This window comes from Scyliorhinus canicula, chromosome 3 (assembly GCF_902713615.1).
Source record: "Scyliorhinus canicula chromosome 3, sScyCan1.1, whole genome shotgun sequence".
NCBI classification, from domain to species: domain Eukaryota; kingdom Metazoa; phylum Chordata; class Chondrichthyes; order Carcharhiniformes; family Scyliorhinidae; genus Scyliorhinus; species Scyliorhinus canicula.
The window spans coordinates 56,819,720-56,830,635 of NC_052148.1; the positions used below are offsets into that span (position 1 = coordinate 56,819,720).

At 43.1% G+C, this 10,916-nt stretch overlaps 1 protein-coding gene across 1 annotated transcript in view; it reads right to left on the reverse strand.

Annotated features, from left to right (window-relative positions):
* Nucleotides 1-10,272, reverse strand: part of atp8b1 (ATPase phospholipid transporting 8B1) — a 213,364-nt gene extending 203,092 nt beyond the window's left edge. Inside the window, exon 1 of the mRNA XM_038790574.1 lies at nucleotides 10,068-10,272. The gene's annotated coding sequence lies outside the window, so the exon portion shown is untranslated. The remainder of the gene's footprint in view (nucleotides 1-10,067) is intronic.
* Between the last annotated feature and the right edge of the window lie 644 nt (nucleotides 10,273-10,916).

Genomic DNA, 10,916 nt, shown 5'->3' on the forward strand with positions numbered 1-10,916 from the left:
AGCTCCTTCCCTACCACAGTCCTGAATAACTCTCATGGACTGATCTGTACACATCTACTCTACGGAGTAGTACTGCATTGTTGTATGCTTCACCCCATATCTGCGTCTATGTATTTATATTGAGTATTTATGCATGTCCTATTTTTTTTCCCATGTATGGAGTGATCTGTCTAGACTGTACGCAGAACAATAAATTTCACTGTACCTCAGTACAAGTGACAATATCCAAAATCCAATCCAATCACCCTTTTTAGGTATAACCTGCCTTCTACAGTTGCGGTTGGCTATTCTTAAATAGCCCACACATTTCTAAGTTCTGGTATTTTTAAAGGTTATGCTTGCAGACCAAAAAAGGTACAAACAAAATAGAGCTTTATTGGAAAGGTGTTTTCTCACAGGTTGCTCTAATAGGCTGACTATTAGCCCATCCAAACGGCTGATGATGCCATAAGTATATCAACTGATAAGTGATCTTGATCCAACTAGAAATAAACATGAATACATAACACTTTCCTCCCCTTTACATTAGGAGGTTCCTGCAATGAAAACACAATATAACGTTATCAAAAACAGTATGAACAATCACTATACACAACGGTCAATATTTAGACTTTGAGAGAGAAAGGTTTCTGTCTGTCTCCAGTTTTATTCCTTTTAGTATTACTGGGCCTATTCACTGAGCTCCCCTCAGTCACTGTACCTTGTACTGTTGCCCTTTTTGATTTTTGACTATGGCTTCTCTGCCTTACACTTTCCCCCTTACTTCCTTTTGCTTATGTCCCTGTTTTACTACCTTCCAGCTTCCTGCATTGGTTCCCATCCCCATTTAGACTTTGAGAGAGAAAGGTTTCTGTCTGCTCCAGTTTTATTCCTTTTAGTATTACTAAGAGGTTGTCAGCAAACCTCAGGTGACTTTTACATTTTGAAGGCAACGTTTGGTGTTTGTGGTTTTGTTTTGACGTTGCCCATTGTTGTCTCAACTGGAATTGACGTAGTGTTGAATCGTCCTCAGCTAGGGTACAGGGATCAGTGCGGAGTCACAGTGATTAGCACTGCTTCTCCACAGCACCAAGACATAGTTACCAGAAAGTGTGCAGAACAGCATCACTCTTGAGACAAGAAGATTACAGACTAAGAGTACAGAAGTATAAATGTGAATTCTTCACATCTTCTATTGAATACCTGGGGCATGTTTTATAGTTGCAAAGGGACTGCACAAATCCCCTTACAAAACTCATGACTGAGACACCTGCATCGCAACCCATAAATCAACTTTGATCGTTTTTGGGCTTATTGATCCAGTTTGGGCTTATGAAACTATTATGGAAGGTTTGTCCCAAATCTAGCAACTGTTCACCACTTATGTCAAAACACGAAATGGGTGGATCAGTGCAAGAAGGCCTTTGTACAAGCTAAAGATGATTTTTCTACACATTTTAATTTGAAAAAAATGAAATGAAAATCGCTTATACTCACGAGTAGGCTTCAATGAAGTTACTGTGAAAAGCCCCTAGTCGCCAGGGGAGGCTGGTACGGGAATCGAACTGTGCTGCTGGCCTGCGTTAAAAGCCAGCGATTTAGCCCAGTGAGCTAAACCAGCCCCTGATTTCTCCAGATGTCTGCCGACATGGTTCCAAACTCCACGTTGCTAGCTTGCTTTGTGGTATTTTTAAAAGGATAGGGTTGCAGAACACAAAAGGGCACAAAGGTACAAACAAATAAGAGCTCTATTGGAAAGGTGCTTACTCTACACCTGTTAGGATTTACCCATTTGCTCACACAAATGGCCGATGAGGTCATCAATGTCATGCAAGCAGATCAAAGTTACCACGTTCCAACTAGGAACAAACAGGAATACACAACTTCAGCTGTTAACCAAAAACTACCAATTGATTTTGGGCTGACTTGTCTCATACTTGCTGGGCTTATTCCTTGCTAAACAGCGATGTTATAGTGGCAATATTCCAGGCACCTGGCACAACCTCCAGAAAAAGTCTCTGCCATTTCCTCATCGACCCCCCCCCCCCCCCCCCTACAATCACGGATATATGCTGTCAAGGTCTGCTGACTTTTTCACCTTTGGGAGTTTCTACAATTTATTCAGTGATACTTCCTTATTTATATGTTACCTAATCTAATTGTTCCACTTCTTCCATTGCTACACCATGAAGACAAATTTCTACAGCTCAATCATGTTTTTAAAAAATCTCCAATCAAATCTACCCTTCATTAGTTATATTTTTTGGTTTAGAAAATTGTGTTGATATTATCAGTTCTGTGTCTTCATTCACTCTTCGCCTTCCTCATCTTTTTATTTTCCTCGAGATTATTAAGCATTTGACTTCCTTGTGATACTCAACCTTCAAATCTGCCTAATTTATCAATAGCTTGATTTTGTTTCCCCCCAACTTGTCTGAGGAACTCCACATTTTCTTCTATTGATAAATGTTCCCCATTAGCACATCACCAAACATCATGGACGGTTTTCTCTTTGTCAATTTTTCTTTCAAGTTCAGTTCCCTTGTTACACCATTTGTGAGCCGTGGCCCAGTGTCAGCACCCGTCTGCATCACAAAGCTGTGGGTTCGAACCCCACTCCAGATGGTTCAGCACAGAATCCAGGCTAACAATTTAGTGCAGCATTTGATCAGCACTGCATTGTCAGAGCAACCACCATTCAGATGAGATTGTAAAGCAAAGCCATTGTGGGCAGAATAGATCCCCAGGAACCTAGGCCTAGTGTTCTCGCTGATATTTATCCCTTGTGCATAAAAATTAGATCTAAAACAGATTATCTGGTTATCTCATTGCTCTTGGTCAGATTTTGCGGTGCACAATTTGGTTGCCATTTTCTTACATTACAAGAATGACCTCTTACATTACAAGAATGACCATGTTTTCAGTCATTGGAGAGGCCAAATAAATGCAAGCCTTTATTTATTGGAACATATTTCAGTCAATTTATCTTGTTTCCGTCAAACTATAATTGGCATCTCTATCCTTGCCAAATATTTTGTAAGCAGGAATGTACAAATCAGTCCTGCCCCACCCTGAGCCACGTTATAGCTAATGTTAGATCATAACGCTGTGCTTCTCACTCACCAATATTCAGCGTATTGGGAATTCACAAACGTATAATTAAAATACCACGTCAGAACAAACCCAGCAGTTCTGAGGAATGAGGATATTCTAACATTAAGCCAACTTGCTCTTCTGCATTTAATAGTTTACTGAAGGCTGGAATTATTCCAATGGACTGGAGGTATGCTCATGTTATAATGGATATTCAAAAACTTAAACAAATAAGAACAGGAGAATTATAGGCTCATAAGCTTGACAACTGTAGGAATATTTGCAGCTCTCAAATGACATAATAATGAATTGAAATATTCAAGTGCAATGAAACTTGAAAAAAATACTGCTTATTATTATTACTTCAAATCTAGATACTATAATAAAGGAAATCAAGCACACAATACATAATAAGAGTAGAAGTAAGAGAGTAGAAAGGCAAAGAGTGAATGAACACAGACAAGCTGGCAACATAAGGGAAAGGTTGCTGTCTAATACCTTTCAGTCACAGTATCCGGAGGGACTAGACATTGTATCTAACCCTTCAGGCTGCATAACTCCCACTGAATGCGTACAGTGAATATTACATGGATCACAACGTTATTGAAGCACCTCAAGAGTGCAACATGATCTATATAGACAACTATATGTGGGCATCCCTAGTTGCCCTCCAGAAGGTGGTGGTGAGTTTCCTTCTTGAACCTCTGCAGTCCTTCAGGCGTAGGTACACCCACCATGCTGTTTGAGAGTTCCAGGGTTTTGTCCCAGCAGCAGCGCAGAAACAGAGATATATTTCCAAGTCAAGGTGGTGAGTAACTTGGGAGGGGAACCTCCAGATGGTGGGGTTCCCAGGTATCTGCTGCTCTTGTCCTTCTAGATGGTAGTGGTCGTGGGTTTGGAAGGTGCTGTCTAAGGAACCTTGGTGAGTTACTGCAGTGCATCTTGAAGAGGGTGCACACGGCTGCCACTGTTCATTGGTGGTGGAGGGTTTGAATGTTTGTGGAAGGGGGGAGCAATCAAGAGGGCTGCTTTGTTTTTGATGATGTTGAGCTTCTTGAGTGTTGTTGGATCTGCACTCATCCAGGCAAGTGGAGAGCATTCCATTACACACCGGACTTGTGCCTTGTAAATGGTTGACTGGCTTTGGGGAGTCAGTAGGCGAGTCATTTGCCGTAGGATTCCTAGCCTTTACCTGCCCTGGTAGCCACAGTACTAACGTGGCTCGTCCAGTTCAGTTTCTGTTCAATTGTAACCCCCAGGATGTTGATTGTGGGGGATTCAGCGATGGTAATGCCATTTAATGTTAGGGGGCGATGGTTAGATCCTCTCTTGTATGAGATAGTCATTGTCTGACACTCGAGTGGCAGAAATATACTTGCCACTTGATAGCCCAAGCCTGGATATTGTCTAGGTCTTGCTGCATTGGACACAAACTGCTTCATTATCTGAGGAGTCACGAATGGTGCTGAACATGTTCCTCAAACATCCCCACTTCTGACCTTATGATGGAAGGCAGCTCATTGAACATAGAACAGTACAGCACAGAACAGGCCCTTCGGCCCTCTATGTTGTGCCGAGCAATGATCACCCTACTCAAACCCACGTATCCACCCTATACCCGTAACCCAACAACCCCCCTAACCTTACTTTTTAGGACACTACGGGCAATTTAGCATGGCCAATCCACCTAACCCGCACATCTTTGGACTGTGGGAGGAAACCGGAGCACCCGGAGGAAACCCACGCACACACGGGGAGGACATGCAGACTCCGCACAGACAGTGACCCAGCCAGGAACCGAACCTGGGACCCTGGAGCTGTGAAGCATTTATGCTAACCACCATGCTACCGTGCTGCCCACAAATGCCCTTGATGGAGCAGTTGAAGATGGTTGGGCCTAGGACACTACCCCGAGGAACTCCTGCAGTGATGTCCAGGAGCCAAGATGATTGACCTCCAACCATCACAACCATCTTCCTTTGTGCCAGGTATGACTCACAACCAGCGGAGAATTACCCCCCGATTCCCACTGACTCCAGTTTAGCTAGAGCTCCTGGATGCCATACTTGGTCAAACGCTGCCTTGATGTCAAGGGCAGTCTATGAGGAAAACTTCAATGTAATTGCACCCGTGATGGCCATTTTGAAATGTTTTTAGATATTTTATGAATAAATATATTTTTGCAAAAGAAAATTAGAATTGATCGCTTTGACAGAACAAGTTATTAGACACTTCCAACATATGCTCAAAAAGAGGCCATGTCTTGCCAAGATGGTTGAACTCTTCAAAAAGGGTTGTCAATACCATATTTATGGCCACCCTCTTGATCCTACCATCTTGTGTGGTGACTATCTCTATTATCAAGAACCAGGTTTGCCAGTCAAAACAAGTCAAATGTATTCCTGACACCAGGCTCCCAGAGCAACTGCTCTACTCATAACTCAGTCATGGCAGGAGACACCCAGAAGGAAAACACAAATTCTTTAGGATAAAGGTCAAATATCCCAGATAATTTATGGCAGTCCGTGGCTTTACACTGATCAAAATGGAGATTGTTCATTCGAGAAGGTAAGTGAACACATTGAGAAACATCATTGGGAATCATGCAGAGGTTAAATTGAGGTCCAATTGACAGATTGGAGAGAGCACACAATCTATACTTCCCAGCCCACCTCCAACACGACCGTAAGACATAGGAGCAGAATTAGCCACTCAGCCCATCAAGTCTGCTCCGCCATTCAATTAATATTGATATTTTCTCATCCCCATTCTCCTGCCTTCTCCCCATAACCCTTGATCCCCTTATTAAACAAAAACCTATCTATCTCTGTCTTAAAGACACTCTGATTTGGCCTCTACAGCTTTCTGCGGCAAAAAGAGTTCCACAGACTCACCACCCATGTTGCAGTCTGCAAATCGTATATTTCAGTTATCAGTCACCGCAGAGCCCCTTGAAACCGAGGGCACGCAATTCAACCTCAATCCCAAGATGCCACCTCAGATTATCTAGATCACAGACAAGGTGATTTTTGACTACTTACAAATATTGATTCCACCGTTCAGAAATCAGCGTTCCTTCAGTTTATAGTGCAGAATCTTAAAGGCTTTTATAATCTTACTTCACCCACATGTTTTGAAAGAAACACCCACGGAGAATATCGGGCTGAACTAACACTCGCATTTTCAAGGCCTTGTGTTTTTTTTACTATTTACCCATCTAGAATTAGTACTTCAAGATTTATGGAAAATGCACAATACATATAGAAAACTGGTAAGCAGCAGCATGGGCTCAAGATTGCATGAGGTTTTCCTTCCAAGCCACAATTGCCAGCTACGAAAAGCCAGATACATTTTATACAAATAAGGGGAGTACAAAATGCATTTTGCTGACCTGCTTAGAAGGGCGGTTCTGCTCAATTTGTTGACAGGCAGAAAACATTTTTGAAGCTGCTTCTGGATAAAAAGGTTAAATATTCAAGCGAGCACCAAGCCCTCTCATGACGTCTGCTGCCTGCATTCATGGAACCAACACTCACAACGTCATCCTTCAAGTTAGACACAATTCTCACATAAAACATACATCAGTCATCAAATTGGCATTGGATTAATGTTCCCAATACCAGCACAAAGTTTGCAGCCAATCAATAAATGTGCAGGCCTACCATTCTTTATATAGAATTTACAGTGCAGAAGGAGGCCATTCGGCCCATCGAGTCTGCACCGGCTCTTGGAAAGAGCACCCTGCCCAAGCCCACACCCCCACCCTATCCCCATAACCCAGTAACCCCACCCAACACTAAGGGCAATTTAGCATGGCCAAGGCTCTCACCTTCAGGGAAGCCAGTGGATGGTCCAATCCACCTAACCTGCACATCTTTGGTTTCCCAATGGAAACCGGAGCACCCGGAGGAAACCCACGCGCACAGGGGGAGAACGTTCAGACTACGCACAGACAGTGACCAAAGCCGGGAATCGAACCTGGGACCCTGGAGATGTGAAGCAATTGTCTTACCACTATGCCACCGTGCTTCCCTGTCAGTTAATGATTGCCCATCCCTCGTTATGAAATGAAATGAAATGAAAATCGCTTAATTGTCACAAGTTGGCTTCAAATGAAGTTACTCTGAAAAGCCCCAGGTCGCCACATTCCGGCGCCTGTTCAGGGAGGCTGGTACAGGAATTGAACTGTGCTGCTGGCCCACCTTAGTCTCCTTTAAAAGCCAGCTATTTAGCCCTGTGTGCTAAACCAGCCCCTCCCTTCAGAAGGTGATGATGAGTTACCTTCTTGAACCACTGTAGTCCCGGAGGGGCAAAGACACCCATTGTGCTGTTAGGGAGAGTTTTCCAGGATTTTGACCCAGCGACAATGAAGGAACGGTGATATATTTCAAAGTCAGGGTGGCGAGTGACTTGAAGGGGATCCTCCATGTGGTGATCTTCCCAGGTATCTGCTGCTCTCGTCTTCTAGGTGGTAATGGGTTTGGAAGGTGCTGCCTAAGAATCCTTGATGAGTTACTGCAGTGCATCTTTCAGGTGGTACACACGCCTGCCACTGTTTGCCAGTGGTAAAGGGATTGAATGTTTGTGGCTCTTTGTCCTGGGGAATACGGAGACAAGAGGCCCAAGCAAGAGGCCAACAGAGATAATTTTTTACTGAGATTATACGCAGAGCTAAGGGAGAGAATAGAAGTCAATGCAAGAGGGAAAATGACAAACAACATGGACTTGAAATTAGAGGTTTCAGGGATGGAGGAGGGTATTATGCTCAAAACAGCTGGCACCACTGGAGTGGCAGTAACGACAATGCCCAACTTCAGTTTGTGTATTGACATGCTGTTGCTGTGAACCTCAAAAACAATTTTATTTGACCCCTCTATGATGATTGGCAGGGTCATCCAAATCATCCCCCTGATTCTTCTCTGTTGGACTTCCATTGCACCGTTTACTTGGCCCAATGGATTAAATGCCTCTCTTAACAGGTTTCTCCTAGATCTTTAACAAAGAGTCATTCGACTCGAAACGTTAGCTCTTTTCTCTCCCTACAGATGCTGCCAGACTTGCTGAGATTTTCCAGCATTTTCTTTTTGGTTTCAGATTCCAGCATCTGCAGTAATTTGCTTTTTTCCTAGATCCTGACACTTTGCCCTCAGTTCACCCAGGAATCCATTTTAGCCAAATCTTATACTGCCCTTAGACACAGACAGCCAGCTTCCAAAGATTTGCTAAGGAATTTAACAATCGTTTCAACATCATACATAGCATCTTGTAGAACTTAACAACGTCCAACTTTCTAAACTTAACTGCTCAAATCATGCCCATACTCACATACCCATCACCCTCTATAAAAGCAAATTACTGCGGATGCTGGAATCTGAAACAAAAGCATTTTCCCTTCCCATCATCCTCTATCTTTGTGTACTTCAGTGACCTACAGCAGCTCATTCAGCCTTCATGTATCAACTTTTGATAGGGCGGCACAGTGACGCAGTGATTTGCACTGTTGCCTCACGGCGCCGAGGATCCAGGTTCGATCCCGACCCCGGATCACTATCTCCCAGTGTCTGCGTAGGTATCGCCCCCACCACCCAAAGATATGCAGGGTAGGTGGATTGCCCATGTTAAATTACCCATTAATTAGCAAAAAATTGCAAAAATGTATTCACTTTTAAAATAGTTTTGATAGATTTGGGGTCGGTGGTGGGGATCGGTTAGCTGGACCCACTGGTTCATGATGTGGAGTGATGCCAAAAAGCATTCCCATACAGGCTGAGGTTATTCATGGTAGACCCCACCTTCTCAACCTTGCCCCTCGCCCAAGATGTGGTGATTCTCAGGTTAAATCACCACCAGCCAGGTCCCAAAGGTCGTCTAGGACCTGGCAGTCCCCAACATGTGTTATTATTTCAGGATGTGTTAATTGGCAGTCAGTGTGCAAAACAAATAAACTCCCAGAACATGTGGGTCGAAATTAGTTGAGCGAGAACGTGATCATGGAGTTGGACGAAATTGGAACCAAAATAATCCTTCAGAAAGGAAAAACATTACAATACTGTCAAGTTGTAGTGCACGGCACATTCGAACTGTGGAAAAGTGTCAGTAGAGGCTAGCTGTTAATCAGAGGATTTACAGTGCAGAAGGAGGCCACTCGGCCCATCGAGTCTTCACCGGCTCTTGGAAAGAGCACCTCCACCCTATCCCCATAACCCAGTAACCCCCACCCAACACTAAGGGCAATTTATCATGGCCAATCCACCTAACCTGCACATCTTTGGACTGTGGGAGGAAACCGGAGCACCCGGAGGAAACCCACGCAGACACGGGGAGAACATGCAGACTCCACACAGACAGTGACCCAAGCTGGGAATCGAACCTGGGATCCTGGAGCTGTGAAACAATTATGCGAACCACAATGCTACCATGCTGCCCTGTTATTTGGACTAAAGTTAAAAACAGGATAGCAACACAGAGTAACTCTCCCACATTCAAATCCACAAGTGTACTGTCTGTACAGAATCAAATTGGTAAACTTACAAAGCACAAATAAAAACGAGCAGTCGAACACCTCACAAAATGTGCGAGGTCTTACTTCATAACAGGCCATTCAAACCCCTGCATTCTCAGACAATCTGCAAGCAGGTAACCTCTTCATTAGTTAATCATTTTAAAATTACCTTAAAGCACGATCCAGTGACAGAAACCAATGACTAAAAAATATATAACTCTCAAACCGCAGATATTCTTGTCAGACCTTGCCGACACGTGTTTATTTTAACGCTTTTGAAGCGGAATGTAGTCCAGACACAGTAAATAGTTAGTTTCTAGAACTCGTAATTTGTCAAATGAAACTTAGCCGTTCAGGTACTAAAGTCGGGCACGTAAACAACGCATTTTGCTTCAATCTTTCTTACAAATTCACACGTTTACTCATTACCCTCGAACAACCGATCAAAGTAACCTTTTATGTTTTTTAAAATCCGTCAATGAAAGGGTCTTACCAGAGTCCCTAACCAAGTTAAATATGCCCTCCCTCAGTTTGGGAGCTTCACCTGAAAGATTTGCTTTCAGTGTAATCGCCTCTTCTGATACAAGTAACTTGCCAAACAAGTTCTTCAACTTTCTGTGCTCTCTCTCTCTCTCTCTCTCTCTTCCCCCACTGCAATTGCAAAGCTTTATGACATCTCGTTGGCCAAGAAAACAGAAGCAACAACACTTCCTACTCCTTTAAGGCTGGGATGGAACTGAAATCACATGACCCCCAGGTACCGTCAGAAACATCAACCACTTTGTTTATACTGTACTCCATTACTGAAGCTTCATTTGTGTGTTCTCGGGTTACACTGGAAATTAATTAGGGTACTTTGTTACACGTCAATAGTGGTAAATGTTTTAAGAATGTAAATCTTTAAAAAAAGAAGTTAAGTTTCTTGACTGTTAAAAGTGCAGAAGTTAAGTTGTGATCTTTCAAAAAAAAAAGGTGGAGCCTTCTGAATATCTGAAGGCAGGTAGCCTGAGGCTAAACTGCTCAGTAAAGTAGTAATTATACCATGCCGGATGAGAAAGAGGGCTGAGATTTGATAGAAATATTCAATTGCTGTTCTTTTGTTTTCTTTTATGATGTTACCTTATCCCAGTTTTATCTGAGGTCTTGGCACAAAAAAAAGGTGGTGTCAGGTGTTGTTACCAGGTAACAAATGGCCCCTGTTTGCAAATTTAAGGCAGCTGGTTTCAGCTGGTTTCTGGGAGAAAGAAAATTGTCGGCTGAGGTTTGGAACCAGAGGAGGTAGTAATTACCAAGAAAATGGCGAATTAAGTCAGGAAAACTGCAACATCTTTCACTTTTTCTT